The sequence below is a fragment of the Manis pentadactyla genome, chromosome 2, assembly GCF_030020395.1.
Source record: "Manis pentadactyla isolate mManPen7 chromosome 2, mManPen7.hap1, whole genome shotgun sequence".
NCBI classification, from domain to species: Eukaryota; Metazoa; Chordata; class Mammalia; order Pholidota; family Manidae; genus Manis; species Manis pentadactyla.
In genome coordinates, this window is record NC_080020.1 from 33,508,689 (window position 1) to 33,534,967 (window position 26,279).

Consider the following 26,279-nt stretch of genomic DNA (forward strand, 5'->3'; position numbering starts at 1 on the left):
GACACTCATGAGAGAAATTAAAGAAGATACCAATAAATGGAAACACATCTCATGCTTATGTATGTGAAGAATTAATGTTGTCAAAATGGCCATCCTGCCTGAAGCAATCTACAGATTCAGTGCAATCCCCATCAAAATATCAACAGCATTCTTCAATGAACTAGAGAAAATAATTCTAAAATTCATATGGAACCACAAAAGACCTCGAATATCCAAAGCAATCCTGAGAAGGAAGAATAAAGCTGGGGAGATTACACTCCCGACTTTAAGCTCTACTACAAAGCCACAGTAAGACAGTTTGGTACTGGCACAAGAACAGACCCATAGACCAATGGAACAGACTAGAGAGCCCAGTTATAAACCCAACTATATATGGTCAATTAATATACGATAAAGAAGCCATGGACATACAGAGGGGAAATGGCAGCCTGTTCAACAGTTGGTGTTGACAAAACTGGACAGTTATATGCAAGAGAATGAAACTGGATTATTGTCTATCCTCGTAAAGTAAACTCTAAATGGATCAAAGATCTGAATGTAAGTCATGAAACCATAAACTCCTAGAAGGTACCATAGGCAAAAATCTCCTGAATATAAACAAGAGCAACTTTTTTCTGAATGCATCTCCTCGGGCAAGGGAAACAAAAGCAAAAATGAACACATGGGACTATATCAAAGTTAAAAGCTTTTGTACAGCAAAGGACACCATCAACAGAACAAAAAGGCTTCCTACAGTATGGGAGAATATATTTGTAAATGACATATCTGACAAGGGGTTAACATTCAAAATATATAAAGAACTCACATGCCTCAACAACCAAAAAGCAAATAACCCAATTAAAAAATAGGCAGAGGACATGAACAGACAATTCTCCAAAGAATAAATTCAGATGGCCAACAGGCACATGAAAAGATGCTCCACATCACTAATTATCAGGAAATGCAAGTAAAAACCACAATGATATATCATCTCACATCAGTTAGGATGGTCAGTATTGAAAAGACTAAGAACAAGACATGCTGGTGAGGATGTGGAGAAAGGGAAACCCTCCTACACTGCTGGTGGGAATATAAGCTAATTCAACCATTGTGCAAAGCAGTATGGAGGTTCCTCAAAAAACTAAAAATAGAAATACCATTTGGCCCAGGAATTCCACTCCTAGGAATTAACCAAAGAATGTAATTTCTCAGATTCAAAAAGACATATGCACCCCTATGTTTATTGCAACAGTATTTACAATAGCCAAGATATGGAAGCAACCTAAGTGTCTATCAGTAGATGAATGGATAAAGAAGAGGTGGTACATATACACAATGGAATACTACTCAGCCATAAGAAAGAAACAATTTCTACAATTTGCAAGAGCATGGATGGAGCTGGAGAATATTATGCTCAGTGAAATAAGCCAGGTGAAGAAATAGAAGTACCAAATGATTTCCCTCATTTGTGGAGTATAGCAATGAAGCAAAACTGAAGGAACAAAACAGCAACAGACTCACAGATTCCAAGAAGGGACTGGCAGTTACCAAAGGGGAAGGGTGGGGGAGGATGGGGGGAAGGGAGGGAGAAGGGGATTGAGGGGTATTATGATTGGCACACATGGTGTGGGGGGATCAGGGGTAAGACAGTGTAGCACAGAGAAGGCAATTACTGACTGTGACATCTTACTACACTGATTGGCAGTGACTGCAATGGGGTATGGGGGGGACATGATAACAGGGGTGAATGTAGTAAACACATTGGTTTTTCATGTGAAACCTCCTTAAGAGTGTACATCAATAATACCTTAATAAATATGTTCCCAATGGATTGTGGTAACAGTTGCACAACTGTGAATATATTAGAAACCATTAAATTGGATGCTTTAAATGGATGAACTATATGTTATGTAAATTACAACTCAATAAAGATATTGCATTTTTAAAAAAGCAATCTGGATGACACTATCTTTGGTGAAGCTTGGGAATCAAATCTCAGCCCCAGCTTCAATTAGAATCACAGGGTTCTTTCAGAAGATACCCAGGTCCCACTGCTTGAGATTCTGATTTATATGAGACTAGAGCACCAGGTTTTTAAGTTTCCCATATGAGTTTAATGTGTCTCATAGGTTTAGAATTTCAGGAACAGATGAACTTCAAGGTCCTCTCTTCCTCTGAGATGCTGTGATTTCTTAGGTTTCTAATTCTCTCTTAGTGTTTAAGAGCATGAGCTCTGGATCAGATACCTGCATTGGCATTTAGCTCTGCTTTTTATAAGCTGTGTGGCAATGAGTAAGCTATTTAACCTCTCTTAGTCTTGATTTCTTCATCTGTAAAATGGAAGTAATGATAGGACCTACCTCAGAGCTTTTTTGGGAGGAGGTAAATGATGTGTGTGAATTATTTAATCTAGTTCCTGGCATACAATAAGAACTCAGTGTTAAAGCTGATGGCAGTGATGATGATGATGATGATGATGATGATGATGATGATGATGATGATTTTCCTGCAAGAAGAAGAAATATAAATTTGAATGTTGGAGGATTGAGTGTTTTTTTTAATATGAAATATTGCCAAAACACAGATCAAGTTTATATGTAGTGATTTTGGGACAAAGATTGTGGGGTAAGAGAGTCAGTGGAAATAAAAAATAATCTTATTTGATTGAAAGCATCTCAAAGGAAGAGAGGATTCTTATAGGATTGAAAAACAGAGAGGTAAACTTTCTCATTTTAGTGATCCTCTTATAAGGTGACATTTAGATGGGGCTAAGCATGAACATTGCAGTCCTTCCCACTGGTTATAATAACCCAAAGACAAATTCTGTTCCTGATGCCTGGGGAAGGTAGGAGATGTATCTGAGAAAGTTCTCCATCAGCTGGGGTGCAGGTGTATTTTTAGACGGGCAATGTTTATTTAAAAAGCACTTATTTTCAACAAACAGACATGGAAAGACACCAAGAATGAGGAAGCAAGACCATAATTTGAGCCTCCTGGGAGACCCAACCTCCATCACATACGTACAAGTGGAAAAAATAATGTGGCACAAACTTTCTAAGACCTTCTTTTCTAACTCTAAACAAGCAAAGTGATGGTGCTTAACCCATCAGAGGATCGTTTCCCCACTGTTCCTTTTTTTTTAATCCTCCACCCCCTCCCCTATGCCAACTTAAAAAGGAAATTAGAACTCAGTATCCTGTCAGCACACTTTTGCCAAACCTTGGCTTAGGCACTGTTTGTCTGACCTGCTTACTGATGAGTGTTTATTACTAATCATCGGTGGCTGGAAACATAACCCAGAGAGGAGAAAGACCAGGGCAGGAGTAAAGGTGAGACAGGCTGAGAGAATAAGAATTTGCTGCATCTGACAGCAACGCTCTGATGTCATACATCTGTCCAATGCCTGTAGAAAATCAACAGTTTCAGTGAGTAAGGACATGAACACACTTGAGCACAAAGGCAAGGGGCAGGAGGAATATCTGACAGCTTGAGTTACAATGTTTTTTGAGTAATTTAATTTCTCAGAACTCAGGTTTTCTGGTGAAGACATTTATTCACTCACAGTATTCCAACAAATGCTTATTGAGTGTCTACTATATGTCAAGTTCTTAGTGTTAGAAGGCAGGCAGTAGATGAACAAGAATATGAAAATTCACTATTCAAACAAATGAGAGAAATTAATCTACATCTAAATCAGTGACTTTGTAACTGCCACTGTTGCTATGGGCCCTTAGGAGAGTCTCATAGACAGGTTTCCCTGAGTAGATAAATTATTTTTTTACCAAGTCCAGAGCCTAAATATTGTTGACTTTGCTAATATCATAGTTCCTTCTAGAAATGTGTCATTTAGTAGTCAGTTTTTTCCCTCCACTTCCAAAAGTAACAAACCCCTATTCTAAAATTCATTGGAAAATATAGTGAAACATTTTTTAAAATCACTACCCTTCATCTTTCCACCTCAAAACAATCACTCTTACCATTTGGGCATAGAATGTGGGATTTTGGGGCCATGGAAATAAATCTGTTTTTATCTTAGGCTAGTAGGCCTGCTTAGTATATTGCAAATTTGACTGCCTAAAACAAAGACAGGGGCACAGTATTCTAATGGAAGAATTGTTTAGGATATTGTGGCTTCTTCCCGGGGTGAAATCTTCTAAGTTAATTTAGTACTTTCACCAAACCAGCAGGGTATGAGAGGATTAGAAAACAATAGAGGATTATATGACGGTGTTTTATTTGATGTTTTACAAGCACATTTGTTTAGAAGTTAGCAAATGTCTTTTCTTCTATGAAAAGAATTCTTCCCTCATCTAAGAGAGCTGTAGCTGAGTGGTGAGAATGGTTTTTACTTATTTAGTCAATATTTTGTCAACGGTCTTTCATGTATCAGTAATTAGGCTAGGAGACTAGAAAGGAGAGGTATGAAGGTGTTTAGTTCAGGGGACAAATGACCTGAAGTCAGTATCATACTCAAGTAAATGTTATAATCAGTTGATTCTTATTTGTAAGATATAAAGGAAAAAGGCATATACTATGAGATGACATTCAGGGACCCTGACTTATTCTAGATAATGAAAAAAGTCTTCCATAATCAAGTAGCTTTTTAAGCTCAAGCAATGTGAAGGCAACCGTTTCAGTCTGGTCCATGGTGGAGACCATCCAGCAACTGTGGTCAGGTCAGTCTTGGATTCTGACTGTTACAACCACCCAGCACCAGGACTGTCTTGTACCTTGCTGAGATTTGGGTGCTGAGTATGATTACATAGTGATTCTGGAAAATGACATGTGTGATCAATCAGCTAAGTGACCTTCTTCAGAGAAAATGCCACTTCCTGGAGACCATTTGCTGGAGCCCACCCTTCAGTGTTTGATGTGTGGTATCACTTTGGACCTAGTTAAGGTGAAACCAGGAATTCCAGGCTACGTGTGTAAATTGATACAAAAAAGCATCAGAGAGGTTCTCTGAGTGGTTGTGGCAAAAAGATTCATCATGATTTATGCACTGTACATTGGGAGATATCTGTTGTGAAGTCAACAACTGAAATCAAATGAATAATTCAACATGGGGATCAATCGCATCATCTCACTTGCCATGTTATTGCTATTTTTACATAATTGCGAAGTGAAAAATAAATTCATGTCATAAATACACAGCTGTCATTTGACAAGAAATAGCCCCTAGTATCTTAAGGGTATTCTATTTCAAGTACAACTCTGAAGCTTCCCATACAATTAAAAATTAGCTGTTATTAAAATATGGGGGAAATATCTCTACATGTTATGTCAATGCCAATGTTGAAAGAAAAATAATGGTGAAGGGTAAAGTATCAGATCACTTCTTCAAAGGCTAGTTCTTTGCTGGTCTTGTTTTGGAAAGCATTGCTCAAGAGAAAGCTTTAATGCCCATCACATGGTGTGACAATACAATTGACTTTGCAACTAAAGCAAAATACTAAGTTTAATTCCTTTCATGTTAGCTTTTCAAGTAGGTAGACATAAATGGACAAATCTAAAAGCCTACTTTCCTTCTCTGTGAAGCTTCCCTTGATTAAGTGAATGGTAATTAATATTAGTTCCTTATCATATTCATTTTATGCCACTTTAAAGAAAAACACAAAACATTGTCTAGGTAATCTCACATCTTGGGCAGTAATTGTCATATCATTGTCATAATTAATGTTACAGCCAGCATTTGTTCATAATGGCACAAAAAGAATAATCAGTTTAATTAATTATGCAATTATTGGCCTTTCTGTTTTTAAAGGTTTTTATCAAAGACTTGCCTCCCCTGATTAAAAATATTGCTTCTCCTAGAGGGAAGAAGAAACACATGCCATAGTGTAGAGGCCTGAAAGTATTAGTATGTGAATGACTAAATTAATCATGACTAAGGTTAGGGTTACCTTCTGTCAGAGCTGCTATTCTTCAGCTTAGATGACACTGCTTCAGGTGCCTGGATTTGAGGAAAAGTAAGGTGTACTCAGATATTCAGGGATGGAACTCATTATGAGTTTTCCTTTACAAACTATTTTCCAAATAGTAATGACACTACACTGTTGACTACACTGTTGACTTATACAGTTTGGGATTTTTTTTTTTTTTTAGTGTCTAAATATCATGGGTAAAGTAGGCTTTTATGGGCTGGCCTGGAAAGTTAACGAGGATGTGGTTTGTTTCTAAAAGATAATTCATTTTGAGATCATACCCAATTTACATTATGGGAACACAAACTGACTCAGAGGCTGGCTGTATTATTAATAGCATTTCTTTATAAAGAATCTCTTGATCAAAGATCTCTCTTAACACAACATAATTGTGTTAAATTATCTTTAACACAATATTTCCAATAAGAATGTATAGGAACCTATATATCCTTACATAGACTAAAACCTATACATAGACTAAAAATTAGGATGTTTTTTAAATATCATGAGAAAGAATGGTAGAAAGGTATAAATGACTGAGGAAGTTGTGGAAGCTAATGAGGCTTTTCATTTTCAGCATTAGATTCAAAGACTATAGGGTGTTGGCTTATATAATTTTCCAAAGCACCTTGATTTTTTAAAAAATTGGATGCTTAGGGTTTGTCCATCTTGAATAATACTATGTTCTGATTATTGAACTTTTAGACATACCAGCATATTTCCAAAAAATTCTGTAGTTTTTCACTAAATGGTTTTAGATAAATCTAGCCTATGAAAACATGTAATTTGAGCAATATTGTTCTAAGATTCCTGCTTCTGAATTCTCTACTACAGGTTGTATAACAAACATGCTTAAATGTGATCAATCTATAGGGAGATGGCAGAAAGAGTTGAAATTCTGGACAAGTCATATTCCCTTTTAAGAAATTCCTTTATTAATCTACAATAAGAAACAGAAAACAAAATGTCTTCTAAGATCATATGTCAGACTACAAAATCAGCTAATACTGGTATTAGGTGCCTGGCTGCTTTTGGTATGTTCCAGTTTTCCCCGGCACTGTTAGGATTGCTCCCTTGAGCCATTCTTGTTTTAATGCTGTCCTACAAAATACCTTTGGTTGGATCTACAGTTTATAGCTTGCGTGGTAAGGAGGCTGCATGTCTGCTTACTGTGTCTTTGCCTTTAGACTCTAAGGCAATGTATCTTAATTCTGTTGGACATTCTTTCTCATCTCCTCTCTCTGCAGCAGAGGCTGCTGGTTGTCTCCCAATTATCTATTCCCTACTCTTTTATTAGTAATAGAATCCCTGAGTTTTAACTGGGTGTGTGACTCCCGAGCTGGGTTATATTTCCCAGCTTCCCTTGTAGCTAGGCATGGCCTTGTGGTTAAGTTCTAACCAGTTGGTTTTAAATAGAAGAGATATTCAACTCTAGATCCTGCCCTAAGGGATGTGCCCCTTTTCCCCTTCCCACTGGCTAGAATGCAGACACAATGGAGGGAACTATCAACAGCCATCTTATGCTACAAAAATGTAAGTCACCATGAAGATTCCTTATCAAAATGATAGGAAGAACCTGAGTCACCCTAATCCAGGGCTAGTCACTGTGCACTGTTAATATGAGAAAGTTTGATTTTGTTTAAGTCACTATTATTTTTCCTTTGATTACGAATCTACCTGTATCCTTCCTAATATATTTCTGAAACCATACTGGGTGTTCATTTTGTTTGGGTCACCTGTTACCTGTCAGGGACTGTGAGTACCCAGAGAGACAGAGAGTATGGATGGTTTTCCAACATCACAACTACCACTGGGCTTGGATTGACAATTCTTTATTACAGAATGAGTAAGCATAAAAATCAACAGGAGGCTTACGAATACAAACTGCAGTGAAGAGGAAGAATAGTCACCCCATGGACTTAACAGAAAATTCTGCTCCTGATACAGTTTACTAGAAGAAAGTTAATAGAAAATAACTGATTTTTTTTGTGATAGGAAATAAATTTTCCATGTTTCTATTAAATGTGGTCAGAAAGAAATAAGATAGCCCAAGGGGACAAACACAGTAAAACTGTTTTAGTTAGCAGTTAGTTGACTTAACATTCTAAAAAAATTAAATCAGTAAAGCAAAGAACAAACCTGAGAATAAAAAGAGGGAATAGGTAAGTGGTAAAGATGAGGTAGCCATGATGGTACAACTTGAAGATTCAGGTGAATATAATAAAGTATTAAAGGTACAACAGAAAAAAACTTTACATTCCTTGCAGAAGACGCTCAGGGGTGCAAATCAAGAGTGCCACCCAACATATAAAGTTTTCATTGATATAGATTTGGGAGCAACCAGTTAAAAAAAATTGCTTCTTGAAAGTGTTAACAGAACTTGTTTTCTTGGGGGTTGAGGGTGGAATAAAAAATCTCTGGATTTTAAGCTTACTACAAAAACTAAAAATACACTTTTATTTATTAGCCTTTAATCAAAGGACAATTTCTAACTTTTTTTTTAGTTTTGAAAATCTGTGTTATCAATAAAATTAATGAATCTTCTAGCATATTATTATCAACTACATCTCCCCTTAGCTGGATAGTTTTATATCTTTAAAAATCTTATCTCTGAAACTCTTTGAACTTCATTTGCACATCAATTAAATCCATATCAATATTTGCCATTTCTGAACAGAGATTCCCTTGGGCCAGGAGGGCTATCTGGATAATGTATCTTGTCTAACTGTAACTAGGTAGAGTTAGTAGTAATAATAACAAAACAATTAGAGATTATAGCGTGATTAAGAAAGCACAGCCTTTTCACTGTCTTTTCAGATAAATACACTTCTCTCTTATTCCTTCTCAAAATTGAAAACACAGTGGGTTTTTAAAGCCAAATATAATTTAAAATAAACTCTTGCATTCTCCTTTCCCAGCTCAGAGCTGGGAATGGACAAGACCTAAGTGGGAAAGAATTAGACCTCTTGAACTCTGAAGGGGAAAAACATAGGGAGTTTGAAGGCTTCTGATGCTTCTCATCCGGGCTGGGTTTATATCACTGAAAGGCTGGTGCTCTTCACTGTGTCCTTCAGGACAGCGGAGCACGTTTGTGCAGCCAAATGTCATTTCATAGGAAAAATCAGACTCGATTTGCTGAGATTTCTGGAGAAGAATGAATTCTATCTGGGGTAGAGTTGACAAAGCATACTGATTAAAACAAATGCCACGCAGTGCCCTGCACATGCCATTGTAATGTCTAAAGATGATTGCTTTTAGGGAAATACAATGGTTTTAGCTCAGAGGTGACAAAACATATTCTCTTTTCCTTTTCTCTTTGTAGCACTTCCTTTCAGGAGGGAAATGAATCTCTATTATGTCCCACTGATCAGGGAGGAAAGCAACCTTCTGCCAGAGGTGAAAGTTGGAGGCTGTTCGTAATATTGAGCATAACTGGATTTGTGGGACTGATTCAGCACTGTGTATTCAAAGCATACCATGCCTTTGTCAGCTGCGTGTTTACCTGATCCTGTATTATAGAAACTTGATACTGGTTTTCTCAGGATCAGCCTGAGTGATTTTTGTAGCCTAGCATTAGATGGGTGGATGGATGGACCCAGGTGCCAGGGATCCGGGAGTGCAGGTCAGGCACTGCACACCTTCAGGACAATGTCTCTCACTGAGATGGCAATATGCATGTCATCCCCCACAAGGAAAGGTGCACGACTAGAGGCACCCTACAAGTTCTCCTCATTCAGATCTGCTCCACTTGGTCATTTCACTCAGCCTCCCTAAGTACAAAAATCCAAAAAGAGTAAGTTGTTTAAAGTGATCAAGTTTAAAGCAACAAACTCATAGGTCTATTCATCACATACCTGTACCTAACCCACTGTAGGTGCTCAGTAAGTATTCGTTGGGTGTGTAATTTTATGTTGTGTGTTTGTGAATCTCTTTCTCCACCATTAAGCTGTAACTCTGTGACAGCAGGTATCATATCTGTCACATTCATCTCTGTAACCTGGGTGTGGGCCCCAAACAGTGGTACCTGTCTTGGTGTCGTATACATGCTGTAAGTTTGGAAAATGTACAGTGACATGGACCCACCATAATAGTATCATACAGAGTGGTTTCATTGTCCTAAAAATCCTCTGTACTCCATCTGTTCATCCCTCCCGCCCTTCCTCCCACTACAACCCCTGGGAATCACTGATCTTTTTATTGTCTTCGTGGTTTTTTGTTTTTTCCAGAATGTCATATAGTTGGAATCTTACAGCATGTAGCGTCTTCAGATTGGCTTCTTTCACCTAGTCATATGCATTTGTATTTCCTCCATATCTTTTCATGACTTGGTAATTCATGTCTCTTTAGCCCTGAGTGTACCACAGTTTATTTATCCGTTCACCTACTTAGGGACATCTTGGTTACTCCCAAGTTTTGGCAATTATGAATAAAACTGCTATAAATATCTGTCTGCAGGTGTTTGTGTGAATATAAGTTTTCAGCTCCTTTGGGTAAATGTTAAAGTGTGCAGTTGCTGGATCCCACAGTAAGAGCATGTTTAGTTCTGCAAGGCTGGTGGGCTTTTCATCTTAGGAACAATGTGCATTGTGCAACTGGCTGTAATTCCCTTTTTACTTTGTCTACTCGGAAAGTCAAAGTCAACTCTGAAGGCCAATTTTAGTCATTATGCACCAATATGCGTTTTTTACTTCTGGGGTTTTATAATTATGTTTGTCTTTTCTTATCATGATGCTTTTTTATTTCTTTTACTCTCATTGCATTTTAACAGGCTGTCTTTAATTGTATAACTGGAAATAATCTAATAACTCCAGTAAAGGTAAAGTTTGTGGGGTGGTTAAGCAATTAAGAGATCTTGTGTGCAAATGCCAGGTCTACTATTTGCTACTTGTGTAACTTTGAATAAGTTAATTAACCTCAGTTTTTTCCTTCATGAAAAAAAGATAATAATAATTTCCACTTCAAGGAATCTATGCAAAACATCTATCCCAGAATCCAGGAAACACGTTACATGTTACTATTTTCTTGTTTCAGCCCCAACCCACCCCTCTACCCAATCTACTTACTCAACACCCCAGGGGAGAGTCTCTCAAACTCCGCACTATGGACATCTGGGGCTGGATAACTCTCTGCTGGGAGCCCTCCTGTCCCTTGTGGGATGTTTAGCAGCATCCACGGACTCTACTCAGTGGGTGCCAGTAGCAACCCCTTAGTTGTGAAATTCATAAAATGTCTCCAGACATTGCCAAAGGTTCTAAAGGGGCAAAATCATCCCTGGAAGCCTCCTGCGTCATCAGCCGATTGGGTGCATTTTCTCCCTAGTAATTCTCTGTCAGATCACATTTACCCAGACCAGTCCACATGTTGTTGGGTTCATTTGATTCTTAATTAAGTGAAACTTAATAGCTCACTTAGAATCTTGTTCTCCACTAATAATGGAATAAACATTTATTGGGCACCAGCTATGGTCATTGCCCTCGAGGAGACATCCTAGGTAGGGAGTTTGGCCATGGATACAAACCACTACAACACATCCCCATGCCAGCTGAATGCTAACTCCCCAGGCCTGTACTCTGCTTTCAGAGTGAACACGCAAGGCGCACGCTTTGACACAGGATATTTTTTGGAGGGGTTGGCATTTTAATTTATGTAAAATATTATGAATGCATACAAATAAAACGATAAGTAGGTAAAAGTTTAATGAATCATCCTTTCAAAAAGAGTAAATTACATGAAACTATTTATGAGGTGCTTAGAAAAATTGGAATATATGACAACTTTCAGAGGAAGAAGTGATTAGTTTTTCTAGAAATAGGCAGATAACTTGATTCATACTGAGGCAGTGATAATTGATAAAAGGTTAACGTGACAGCCCTTCCTGACACCATTTACTCTTTAATGTGGGGCTATCATGTACTAAATGAAAATGTGAGTAATATGGGGATAATGGTTACAGAAATGTAACCTGAACATTTTCTGTAAACAGTATGAAAATTATGGGGGGTCAGGGGGAAGACAGAGCAGGGAATGTTCCCTTTAATACATCACAACAAAACACACATTAAAAACAAACAAAAAGTTCTGGGTCCCTGATGATCTTGGGGATTTTTGCAATGACCTGGAGCAAAAGGAGTCAGGATAGACTCAAATAAGATTTGTAGGGAGATTCCTAAGACTAATGATGGTGCTAAGAAATGTATGAGTTAATGATAAATGGAAAAAAATCTTGGCAGTCTTCCTCTTAATTTTTATTAAAAAATAAATCAAGAAAACATGACTTTGGCAAAACTTCCCTCCCTGCACTTTCCTCTTTGTATCCCCAGCCACTCACCCTCACACAAGCGAAACCACTCCTTACATGGACAGTGATGCACAGGGGCCCTGAGACATTGTGGAATTCATTGTTTGACTAAGCATGGGTGCTGCAAGTTGCTTAAAGTGTTCAATTGTAAAAGTTTCCTCTGGACTACTACTGTGTTCTATAAAAGGGTCATTTCCAAATCCAAGTATCTCCAAGTACAATGTGCATTAGTCTGACATGTTATGTCTTTCCTTTTATCAGTGAGGTTGTGGTGGGCTTTGGAGATAGAGGGAAATGGGAGAGAAGACAAACTGCATTTTGAGAAAGGGCTGGCATTTATGTCCTGACATTAAGCTGTACCACTGAAGTTACAAAAGACCCACAGTACCTGTGTACAAATCTGTTTGCCTTCAAGCCTGAAGAGCTGTGTAATCCAATGCAGGGACAAGGTGAGAAGCACTAATACAAACCAGAAATTCATTCCCAATGTGTTTCTCAAGTTCAACTTTGTACAGCTCCATGAAAAGCACAGAGATACTTCCCCAGTGTGTATGATAGGGTCATTTTAAGGACACATTTGTTGGACTTCACTCTCTGGCATCTGTTCAGGATGCTAACAAAAGTCAGTTGTCTCTTACCTTCTGATCACCCGCATCCCCCGCCCGGCAACAAATCCCAAGCAAATTCCACTTGCTGAGTGTCCTCCTATTAGCATAATAGTGTGTTTTAATTTGGAGGAGAAGCATGTGTTTCCTATAAGAAAGTTGTTTTAGGTCTTTAAATGTCTCTGTCAAACACTTTCTTTTTGTTTGGAGAAATAATTACAGATCAGTACTGTTGAAACCAAAACATCAGAGAAATTGCCCGTCCCAATGTTTCTAATTTGGTGGATGTCTGCTCAGTGAATGGCAAAAGTTTAGCTTGGCCATGCCAAGAAAAACACACCCAGTTTGACCACTGCAGAGGCCGCCTCAGTTGTAAGAGATGACAATCACGGCACTTGGGCTGTTTCCCTCTCACACCAGTGGAAGGGCTCTCCCCCTGCAGGGGCAGATCTGTTCCTATGACTCCAGTAGGAGCCGACGCCCGGGGAGACTGTGATACTGGCCATGGTTGTCTGTGGATGCCAATTTTCTGCCTTTTTAACGAGTCACCTTATGTTGGCCTATGGATAAGCAGGACCCCCATGTTACATCTTAGCTGATGTCTTCTCTTTGTAAGCATTCCACCCTAGACTTTTCCCAATCCCAGACCAGGATGTGATTTTGTTATAACCATCACGGCTTGACTGGCTCAAGTGAGAATTATATAATTTTGACAGACTTGCACATAGTAGCATTTAAATAGATGATATATTCATGGGATAAAGCTGATATACATATACACATGTACATACACACATATATAAATATAAACATTTATTTAGAAAAATAGAGAAATTTATATAGAAATTAAAATCAGTCATAGCACAGAGTATGTATTATAGAGAGTAGAGAGTAGATATTAGGTCAAGAAGAGGGAATAAATGATAATCAAGGCCTTCCAGCCCTGCTTCTACCAGTACAGTTACTTTCCTAGCTGGTGTTTCATATAATGGAATCCCACATGAGTTTCATCAAGGAAAGTTTCTATTGCTAAAGGAAAAGGTAACAAGGCTATGCTGTTAGAGGTTAGGATAGTACTTATTTACTATTGGGAGAAGTAATTAGAAGGGAGCATAAGGGGGGTGCCTCTGGTGTTCTAGAAATGTTCCGTGTCTTGATCTGAGTGCAGGTCACACAGGTGTGTTCAGTTTATGAGAATTCATTGAACTGCATTATGTATGCTTTTTGTATGTATATTATACTTCAGTGCAAAGGTAAGCACACATATACAGCTCACAGGAGGTGAGATAGCAGGAAGTCTGCTGAGATGAGGAAAGTTTAAAGATCTACTGGGAAGAGGAAGGTGGAAAGAGAATATAGAGACTTTGTGGTCTTTAAGATAAATATGTAGCTCTCTAGTATAGGTGTGGATGGGGCTGCCATGTCCTTCCTCCACATTCAGCCTGGGATACAATCTCTGAGGTCAATTCTCATCTAGATTTTTGAATCCCAAACACACTTGTTTTTAAGATCCACAGAAAATGTCCATAAAGCCTGGTTTGACCCATTGCTATATGCTATACAAATAGGCCATTTAAGTAGATAAAAGACATAATCCTCTTCTTTAAAATCTTGCATGTGAAAAATATGGTTTATTATGGCAACAATTTGGAAAAAATCTAAATGTTCAACAATATGGGATTAATTAAGTTATCTTAGATCCACACAATGGTGCAGAAGCCATTATTGATTAGAAATATTTCATAAGAACATTTTAATAACATTTAAGATAATGTTCCTAAGATGAGTGGAGAGAAAGCAGTTGAGAAAAAAAGTATTTTATCATATGGTAGCCATATATGTATATGCATAGATAGTAGTAAAAATTAATAAATAAACTTGGAAGGATATTCACCACAGATTATTACTGAGGCATGAGATGATGGGTAATTTTCATTTACTTTTCTTATCTGAATTTGCTAAATTTGTAATCTGAAGCATGTACTGTTTTTGTGGTAAAGAAAAAATTATGTTTTTAGAAAATAAGTGTCCTTTAGTCCTTTAGTCTATGTAGTTTACATGAATATATAAAGAGTAATTCAAAATCCAGGGAATATATAAATGTTGACCACAAGCAGTGACATTAAATCTTGTGGGCACAAAAAGAGGGCAGATGCTAAGAAGTCTTGGGAGGTAGTGGGATTGAGCTGAGCACAAATTCTAATATCAGTGGTGAATAGACAGCATTCAGGCAATACTTGCGCTCTGCTGAGAACTGCTTCATTATAATTTTCCATATATTCCCTTACAATAACCTTGTGATGTAAGTGATGGTATTTCTCTCCTCTCTGTTTTTTTGTTAGATGAGAACCTTTTTGTAGAGAAAAAAAAATAGCTTGTCCTAGATCCCATGGCTGGTAAGTTTTGCAACCAGTATGAGTAGACCCACATTTGCCTGATTCCAAAGACTGCTTCCCCCACCTTACTTCTTCCTCAGAAAGATAAACAAAATTCAAAAAGGTTATTTTTCTTTGTTCTCAGTCAGTGTGTATGCTTGGGGGGTGAGGGAAAGATAGTGGTAACAGAAATGGAACCACTCAAGCAAATAGCATTTCCTTCACCTAATAGCCTTGTTGCTTGATATTAAGTTACAGGTCAGGAAAAATGGAAAAGTTCTTTTTCTGTCTAATTCAGCATAGGAAATCATTATGCAGAGGCTCTGTTGCCTCTTTCTGAATAAAATGTAATGTGACACTGGGTTTAACTTTTAGAAGTGTACAGACAAACTTCCTGGGTTTATTGATATATATTGTCTTCCAAATTGTCTGCACTCGATTCCCTGCTTGGGGATGTTCTGCCCCCAAATGGCCTGGAATCCATCCTCCAAGTTTCCATATGAGTGTTCTGGACTTATTTACTAGATACCTGGCTAGGTCTTCAAAGTAAAGGATCTTTAAAAGGTGCAATGAGTTTATGCAGGTGGTAAACCTAAATCCATCAACAATAAGATCTCTACCTCCAGTGAAATGGATATAGAGAACACGGGAGGTATATGAGTTGTGTTTGTTTTTATGCAGCACCCAGCTGGAGAAAAGAATAAAAATTCTGAGTATTCCTCTAAATGGATATGACACTATCATTTGGTATATTTTAGACCAGTTTAGATACTAGATCTTGATTTGTGTTTAAGAATAAGCTTTCAGCTTCATTACGTTTTTAAGGAAACTCTCATATAAGTTGTCTACTGAAAGGTAGGCCAGGATGACACTTTTTGTGTCTTTTGTTTACTAAATTGCAGTGTCAGGATAATAAATGCTGTGGTTGGAGTATGTGTATGTTTCATTTCTCTTAGGGAATTCTGTACTTCAAGGGCTTTCCTCTTCAACACCGCAGATGAAACACTACATCACACTCTTTAGTGAAAGAGACACTTTCTCCTTCAAGATGCCTGTTCAGCTGTTCCACAGCTGAAGAGCTGGGAAGACTTAAATTACATTCTTTTTCCTGCCATTAAAAGGGAATGAGGGGAGGAGATGGGGGGTGGGGGACAAGAAACTTGCATCTGGTTCAATTTCGTTGCCAAATTCTTCATTTAATTGTTCTGTAATTTGAAGAAAACCACAAATGACAAGATGAAATTGCTAGCAATATAAATCCAGAATTTAATTGTTCATGTCAGGATTCAATTCCCCAACCATGGTGATCTGAGTTGCAATTTTCAGACCAATAAACACTAACAGCATTGGGGATTGCCGCTGAGTTTGCAGAGCCCCCATGATCCCATCTCCCCCATCCCCACCACACCACCCACACCAAGTTCGCCTAACATCCTTCAATCAGAGAGAGAGGAAGAGAGAAGTTGACTCGTTTTACCTCTGTGAATTTGATCCCAACAGCTGGAATCGAGACAAGGTTCCTAAGAAAAACCATTACATGAAGCCCACAGTCAAAATAAACCAGCACCTAAGTGCTAAACACTTTACTGATGGGTTTCAACAAGTTCAGAGCATCCTTGAGAGCAGTGAGGTTCTCCTAAAGAGAAGCCTTTGTTTTCATTTATGATACAACCTTCCCTGCACCCAAGAGGCAATTTAACTTAGTTGGGGGTTATTGTGGATTTTAAGTTTGTAAATGTATGTTATTCTCAGCCACCGAGCTGGGTTTGTTATTTTTCGTTGTTCCACTGCCTGGAATAGTGTTCCAGCTACAATACATGCTCAATTAGTATTTGTTGAATAAATTTGTTTGATGAGCAAATGCACAACAGAACGAGACTTAGACTTTTATAAAGCGGACAAGTAAACAGCTCCTCAAGAACAAGCTCCTCTATTCTGTGTTCTTTCCCTGTTACGAAGCCTACACGTTCTAGCTGACCAGATCTGTATCTCATTCTCTTAAAGTTACGGTTTTGACTCCATTAAAATCTACCAAAGTGATTCAGGCTAAAGATGCTACTAACTTTGAATGGTTTAATTTGCCACAGCAGTCCAGATAATTTTCTTTTTTACCATCCTGATTTCTTGGGGCCTGTTATAGAGTCAAAGGGAGACTATGTTGGGTGAAAAAGCGCTCCTATGTGTCTGAAGGTCAATTGATTGTTTTCTTTGAATCTGAACCTTGAAAAGTGAGGATTAGTTCCTAATCTTATTTTAAGGTACTATTTTATAAGATAGTTTGTGGGAGTGAAACAATTTAAATCTTTTGTGTAGACATATTCATAAATCATAGAACAAAAAATTAAAATGGTCACAAGTATATTATGAAAGTGACTTAATTACCCAGAATATCTTTGTGAGATTTTAAAAGAAAGTGAATTTTATGTACATATTTTTAAAATGCTCTTTTTCAACAACAAATAGATATGACTTATTACAGAATGAGATATGGGAAAGTCTTAAAATTTATATAAATATTTTTTGCTCCAAGAAAATGATTTTTCCTCTTTCTGATAAAAATGAAAAATCCAGGCAAATATTAGTTGTCCATCCAGTGTAGTCCATACATTGAATGCTACCAATCTATCAAAAATCTTGGCTTCATCATGATAGGGGGTGAAAGAATAATTTTTTTCCCTTAATAACAAAACCTCTTTTTTGACAGCTACTCCACTATATTTTGACAAACTTGAACTTTTAAGGATATCAAATACTCCAGTAAAAATACTTTTAGGAATGCATGTAGTTCTGACTCTAATACTTAAATAATTGAAAACAATGCTATAAATGAAAACAATATATTCTTGAGTTGCACCATGATACTTTCCAAAGGTTTTCTGTAAAATTTCATCATGTGAATTATGTAAAATGATACTAATTTAGTAGTTAAGATTAAGTCAAAGATTGCAAACTTTGGTAAGAGCCCACTTATCTACTTCTCAGTTCATCTAGTATGCCATGATATTGAGAACTGTTACTAGAAAAAGATGTTACAAACACCTCCTCCTTGCAGTCTTTCCACATTAGCCCCATTAAGTGCCCCTTCCCTGAGAGGTCTTTAGATAAGGACAGACTAATTGGTTTACCCTTGGTGATTTTTTTACTGGTAGGGCAGTAGTCATCTTGAGATATCTTTCTAAGCACAGAGCCATCTACTCCCATGTTACTCTGGAAACTGCCTATTCCTTACCCTCTCCATAAGCATGGACCCTAACAGCCATTTCTGTAATTAATGACTATACCCTCACTGGCAAACTGGGCCAGGGCTGGGCATGGCATAAGCAGGGTCAAGCAATTTTATATCCTAGAAATAATACTAGAATCAAGAGAAAATAGAGTCAGGCTGTCTGTGTGACTAGAAGTCAACACATAGAGTCAAATTGAGAGTGGCCATATTCAGCCTTGTGTACTAGAGATGCAGAGAAAGTGAAGAATTAAACAAGCACACAGAGACAGAGTTGAGAGAAAAGGAGAGATGGAGGGTTCTTTTCAACTTCCTACTCCAATTGCATCCTTAAGTTCAATCAATTCCTTCCTTTTATATCTCATAATAAATTCTCCTTTTTTGCTCCAAACCAACCAGGAATTAATGTTTGTTACTTGCTACTCTAGTGTCCCAGCAGATTCAGGTAATCTGCCCTCAGGAGGCTTTGAAAATATTGGCCTGATCTTCCCCATTTGACTGCATGTTCTTTTAGGACCAGGAGTCGACCCTCCTGCTTCCTTTGGATGCCCCCATAGACCTGGTTCAGGGATCTGCCTGCACCTTTGCTGCCAGCTGTCATATGAAGAGAGAGAGAACAGGGGTTAAGACTAGGATTTCTCCCTGCAGTCTCTCTGGGAACCATCTCAGTTCTTCCATGCTGCCCCTAAACTTTGCTCTACTTGATGTTCTCACACTTCTCAATGACAAGTTTATATATGAGCATGTTATATATAATTTTTAACTAGGAAGTTGGTGGGAATCTTCTAGCAGATGTCTTCTAATGACTTCAGTGCCAGCTGCCAATTACCAGAGCTTTGTTTTGAATAAATTTAGTTACACTATGTGTACAAGCCAACTTTCCTTTACTATATTTCATAATTTATAGTTTGACTTTTGACTTGCTTCAATATTGGTGTTTGGAGAAATTGCATATTGGCTATAGAAGGAAAGTCTTGCAACCAGCTTATCCCCACCGACACCCAGTGACCTTTGACTGCTGTTTTCACTGTGATGGCTGCATTTTCTTCAGTACTTTGATGGATTGGGAATCATGGATCCTGGGTTGTTTCTTTTTCCTTTTTTGGCCCCATACTTTAAAGCTATTCATTCTCTCCTTCGTGAGCAATCATGTTGAAATTCTAAATCAGTGGTTCTCAAACTGCAGAATGAATCAAAATCACCCGAAAGCCTTGTTAAAACACAAATTTCTGGATCCCACCCCAGAGTTTCTGATTCAGTGTACCTGGGATGTATCCTAATAACTTGTGTTTCTAATATATTCCAAGGTGGCGCTATTGCTGCTTATCAGGACCACACTTTAAGAACCACTATTTAGAGCATGAAAGGTAGAGCTGCTCTTGATTTTTCCCACATGTTACTAAAATTACCAACTTTTAATTTTACTCAGTCACTAAACTAGTGTCATCATACAAAACCCACCTGCATAACCTTTGTTGAAAATCCTTGGCATTCCCATGGTGCAACTCAAATGATATAAGGAGCTATATTAGGGTTATCCACAAAAAAATCATATACATTGTCACATGTATAATATAACATAAGATTTATTATAAGGCATTGGTTCGAGTGATTATGGAAGTGAGAAGTCCCAATATTCTGGACGTCCAGGAGAGCTGATGGTATAATTCCAACCTGACTCCAAAGGCCTGAGAACCCAGAGAGCTGATGATACAAGTTCCAGTCCAAATGCAAGAGAAGAGCAATGCCCCACCTCAAATAGTTAGGCAGAGGAAGCCCCTCTGCCTCAGTCTTTTTGCTCTGTTCACTTCTTTAATTTGTTGGATGAAAACCACCCACACTAGAGGGGGCAATCTGCTTTACTCATTTGTGGGTAAAATTGCAGTATTTCCAGAATATCTCACCTGTCCTCAGTGCATCTTCATGTCAGTAGGTGTTTCCAAGGAGTGAAGAGAAGTAGTCTATATCCATATCATTAAGGAATTACAAGGGTGATGCAGGGCATATCTGGACCAGAGAGGTTGGGTGAGGTCCCTTCATCTGCAGCCTTATTGCAAGAGACATGGGAGAGCAGAAGTGGATGACTGCTTGTAAGAAATAAACAGGTTTCTCCCACTTTATTTCTCCCTTTGACTAATTTTGGTTTCAAAGGTATTTTGTCCCAGGATATTCCTCCCAGAGTTACATCAGTCTATCAGTTTAATTAACATCTTCCAAAAATACCTGGGATGCATCCAAAATAACCTGGGCCAAATTAACTTCTCAAAGGAGTTTTATTTGAAACCGATTGACCACTGTCTTCTTGAAACACTTTCTTTGCCAGTGTCCATGACCCCACACTCCACTTGCCTTCCTTCTGCCTATGCTTGGCCTTCCTTCTCAGCCGGCCTCTGTGTGATGGTGTGTCCCAAAGTTCAGTCCTCAGTTCCCCTGTCCTTCTTGTTAAATCAAAAAATTGATATCTTCTGGACCAAAGGATTTACATCTCATTTGGTGAATGATGTCTTCATTATTATCTCCAGCCCTGACTTCCCCTTGGAGACCCACATGCCTGAGTCCTGCTGCTAAGGAGACATTTCCACTTGCATATTATAACATATCATCCATACATAACATGAATTAAACAGATCTTGATTTCCCCTCAAATGCCTTTCCTATCTTCCTCCCATCTCTGGAAATGCCACTTAATTCATGCAGTTGCTTGGGTATGAAACCTGAGAATTATACTTGAATCTTCTCTTTTTTGACCCCACGGTCACTCCATCAGCAAGTCCCATCAATTCTCCCTCTAAAAAGTTATGAACATTTTTACCACTTCTTACTATCTCTGCTTCTCCCATTCAAGTTACACCACCATCACTTCATATTTGGACAGAGGCCATAGCCCTTCACTAGTCTCCCTGCTTCTACCTTTGCCCTCTAAAATCTATATTCCACGAAGAGGTTAGGAGATTCTCTTCTTTGCATGCAACTCTCTAACGGATTCTTATTTCAACCCAAATAAAATTCTCTCCAAGATCTACAGGACTATATCTGGTGTGTCCCCTGACAACCTGCCTACAGTTCTCAACTCCTCCTCCTACTCTTCTCTTTCACCAACATCAAGTCACACTGGGGTCTTTCTATCTGTTAAACTCATTGTGCTTATTCCCATCTCAGCTCTTCATGCTTAATACCCTCTTGAGGAAAACAGTCCCCCAGATATGCTCATCCCTGGCTCATCTTACCACTCAGGCCAGTGCTCAGGGAAGAGGCCCTTCCTTTCCTGCAGGTAAGCACTATCTCATTTTCTTCATTGGCTTATCATAATCAGAAATTTTTATGTTTTTTTCTTCTTGTTTGTTTCTGCCCATCCTCCTCTATACATAGGTTTCTGAAGGCAGAGACTTGGTCTAACTAGTACTTCAGCACCTGGAAAACTATCAGACACATAATAAGTAGTCAATAAATAATCAGGAGTGCATGAAGGACTGAATTTTTGCTCCTTGAAGTGTTACATTAGGCCCAATACTATACATTCCCAGACAAATGGACAGATGAATGTCTATATCATGCCTAGATTGGAATATAGGAAAGAGAGGTCATTTCTAGGCTTAGGCCCATATTTACATTATAAACTTAGAAAAGGGTTTACAGCATGTGACTATATAGCATGTAGCTGATGCTTAACAGTTAGTAGCTCATTGAAAAGGAGGATATTGAAAAAAAATGGGCCCTTTGGGTCAAGGGCCTGAATTTTAATCTTATCTTCAAGTTTTGCTATGACAATTTATAAATCTTTCTTATGCAATATCAACTATACAATGGATATCATATGACCTGACCTACAAGTCTGTAGTAAGCATTAGCTCTATGTACAAAAAGCCATAATATGAAATGGGCACCTAATAAATATTCAATAAACTACACTGGGTGTGGCAGTGTACTAAAATTATGACTGTCATTCACTGAAGCCACGGTAGTACTATGCCGAACCTAGTCTTTTTTTCCTCCTTGCCCTTTTACTTGCCCTTCTTGATTTCTATTTGCCATTTCATGTCCCTCCATTTTTCAAGACTCTATTCCAGACTAACTCTTCCATGTCCTTCATCCTCTATTCTGGTCTGTCCCTACATTCTCATCACCTACTCATGAAGGCACACTCATTTATTTGTCCATTGAATATACTCATCAAATATTCATTGAAAGCTTACTTTATGCCATCTTTTAGGCTTCAACAGCAAATAGCACCACTTGAAGTTAGGATATTGGACCAATCATTTAGACTCTTATGTAAATAAAGGTCAAGATTAGTACATTCATGGAGTAAGAGCCAAACTTTATGACATAGTACCTACATATACAAATACTCGATAAATATTTAGTGACTTAGTAGACTGACTTGTGTTGTTGAAAGTATAGGGGATTTGGAGCTAGATAGACCTGGGTTCAAATCCTAGCCTTACCATGGGTTACCTGTGTCATCTGAAATATATCTTCTTTGATAAAGATGATGAAATAAATTCTTCCCACCATCATCACTGACACGTTTCTCATGTTCTGCAGTTCAGTGCTGGGGAGCCTTCCTTGACCCATCTCCCTCCAAGTGAGTCCCTCTCTTCTGGACTTCTAGCACCATGGGTTACCTCTTTCTTAACACTTAACACATCTGGGATTGCATATCTGTCTCCACACCCAATTTTCCAGCTCCTTGAGGAGGAGAAATATCATATTTGTGCTTCTATCTCCAGTCTGTAACATAGCACACACAGTGGCCAGTGAATGTCTAAGCTGGTTCCAGTGAAATTTTCTTGCTGTCCTTTTTATATTGTTCCCTTCAGCTTACACACTCTTCATTTGCCCTCAGTTCTTTTGGAAGCACTGCCAAGACATTATTTGAGTGTTTGACCTTCCTAACTGAAGTATCAGGTCTCGAAGGACAGGGCCCCAATCTTCTCCTCCTTGTTTATCACTCCTGGTGACCCCTGCTCTGCTCTGGTCTGTGTAAATGTCCCCTGTCCATATTGTTGACCAAGTGTTGAGCAAGTAACTCTCCAAATGTTAAATCCTTTTAAGAGGTCAGAAAAATCCCTATTTTGCCATTTTCCTTGTTCTTTGAGGACAAAAGAATCCCCCTAGAATTTCTTCTATGCTGTTCACTTGCCATCAGCTCCAGATGACCTCCTCCAAGGCACAGCCTCTGTAGGTAAAAGGTATTTGTTCATCTTTATGAATGTCAGTCTCTTGACATTCATGGTAAGTAGACAAGTTCTCAGTCTCTTGACATTCATAGCAAATAGACAAATCCTTCAGTAAATGACAATGGTCCCCAGAATCACATTAAAAACTCTGGGGGATAAACACTCAAGAGTAGTCATGGTTCAGGCTTAGCTTTCAAAGGCTTTGTAATGTGCTTACCTACAAAAAAAAAAAGAAAATGTATACCGTCGCCTATTATAGCCTCAACAGCAGCATTTTTAGAGCCCTCATCTATATTTAAACTTGCTCTTGCTTAGTCAGGAGCAGAGATGTTGCCTGCCAGCATTTCCAAACTGCAATAAAAACACAGCAGCTTCCAGGATAACAAGCACAGCTCATGAGGGCTGCTTCTTCGGTATTCACTACTGCATTGGTCTGCCAGATGATGCTGATCTTAGGCTACATCGGAGTTGCTATTTCAATGACTTTCTCACCAATCCTCAAGAAACTCGAAGGCCTTGGGCCTCCCAGTGGGTTATTTTAAGTAACAATCTGTTCATTATTCATTAACAAATTAACAAATGTCTGTTGGATAGTTACTATGACTTGAACGCCTGCTACGACTTTAGAAGTAGAGTAGTGTAATGGTGAATAGAGTGTAATGGTATAATGATGAATAACATGGGCTCTGAAACCAAATTACCTGTGTTCAAGACTGAGATGTCCCACTTAAATTAGCTTTAAAACTTTGGGACAGCTTATTTAACCTCTCTATACCTCAGTTTCTCTGTTAGTCAAAGGAGGATAATAATACCTTCTTTATGGGTTGTGAAAATTAAGAGTTAGCATCTAAAGTGCTTCAAACTGGTTAATGATGCCTGTTGTTAGTTACTATTACTACTATGTCCCTGGCCCTGGATGAGGCTCTGGAGATACAATAGTGAGCAAACTTGTTAAAGTTCTTGCTTAGAGCCTGAAACAAATTAATCAAATAATTATGCTAGTGGTTGTATACAGTAATTACAAGTTAAGATAAGCATATATGGGAAGGAAATGTTGGAAAGGAATAATTACAAAAGAACCTGTCCCAAAGTTGTTTTAGGTCTGTGTTCTCTGTGATCTCTAAGCATATTCTAAGGTTGCACAAGAGGATGTAAAGAGTAGCTGGCCAGGGAAGAATGGAACAGAAGAGGGATGAGCTGTCTTTCAATCCATGTTATAGATTTTGGTCTTCATCCATTTGTGAATAGGAATTCACCGAAGGAGTTTAAACAGGTAGGAAGCTGGTGTTTGAAACATGTACTCTGGCTGCATCTTGGAAGAGACTAGAGAGGTACCTGAATGAAAGGAGCCCGCTGAAGTGGCCCTTTTAAGGATCAAGACAAAAGATGAAGATGGCTTGGATGACAATGGTGTAGGTAGATATCAGGATAAATAGACTAGATGCTTCACGTGTTACCTGCTATCTTCTATCCTTGGAATACCAGCTCTGCCTTTGCCCAAGGTGATGGAGAGGTTTATTTTTGTAAACCCTCTACAAGACTCTAAATGTTAACAGATCTCCTAGTGGGAGGGACAGGTTGCCAGTTGATGTTTAAATGTTCAGAAATTATTTCTTAGATGGATGGGATCTTCTACTGGTGCTGAGAAGCCAAAAAGAAAAAAATAAGGCAGGATGCATACATTCAGGGAAAAGAAAAGGAAAGGAATGTTGAAAGAAATTATAAAATCTGTGGTCATGAAATGCCATGGAAATAAAACTGCTCTAACAAAGTGTGCTAGCCATGACTTTCCCAAGGATGGATGAGTGTTATGGGAGGTGCACAGCCCTTTGGCACCTCCAGTGGAAAAGCTCATCTCCCTGGATATGGAGCGTCTTTGCTCTTGCACAAAAGCAGGTCTTGGCTAATGTTTCACAGGCCTGTGCTGACAGTTTTCAGATAGGAAGCTTTCAAAGACAAGGGTTTGGAAAATGGGCCTTAGCCAGAGTGCCTGATGTAGGAAGAAAACATTTGGAATTAGATTAGAATCTTCCCATTTACTACCAGAAAATGGAGACAGGATAACCATTCTTAGGATACATGACACTGACATGACAAGAGGGAGAAAGGATAAATAGCCTAACTAAATCTTGCTGAGCACTATTGTATACTAGGTTCCTTACCTACCTGGTGCATATTTAACCTTCATGACAACATTGGGGTACATGGTATCCCTATTTTTTAAATAAAGAAACTTAAGCTCAGAGAAGTTAAATGACTCATTTAAAGTGACTCAGCTTGGAAATACAGATAAGGTTCGAACCTATGCCTAGTCCTCAAACACATTTTATTTTTTAACTGTAGGAGGCCTCTATGACTCTGGCACTATTTGCCCTGTCTTACTGGCAACTGGGATTCTCTGTAAGGACTTTCTCCTCATTCCATTCTTGAAAAGGTAAATAGCTCTCTTTGGGAGTACACATCTTCCCCAATTTAAAATAGGGTCACATCCTGAAACTCCATCATATGTTGAAAATGCATTTAATCTGTTTAATGCCTAACCAGTTGTACATCATAGTTCAGCCTGGCCTACCTTAAATGTGCTCAGTACACTTACATTAGCCTCCAGTTGGGCAAAATCATCTAACACAAAGCCTGTTTTATAATAAGTGTTGAATATCTCCTGTAATTGATTGAATACTGTACTGAAAGTGAA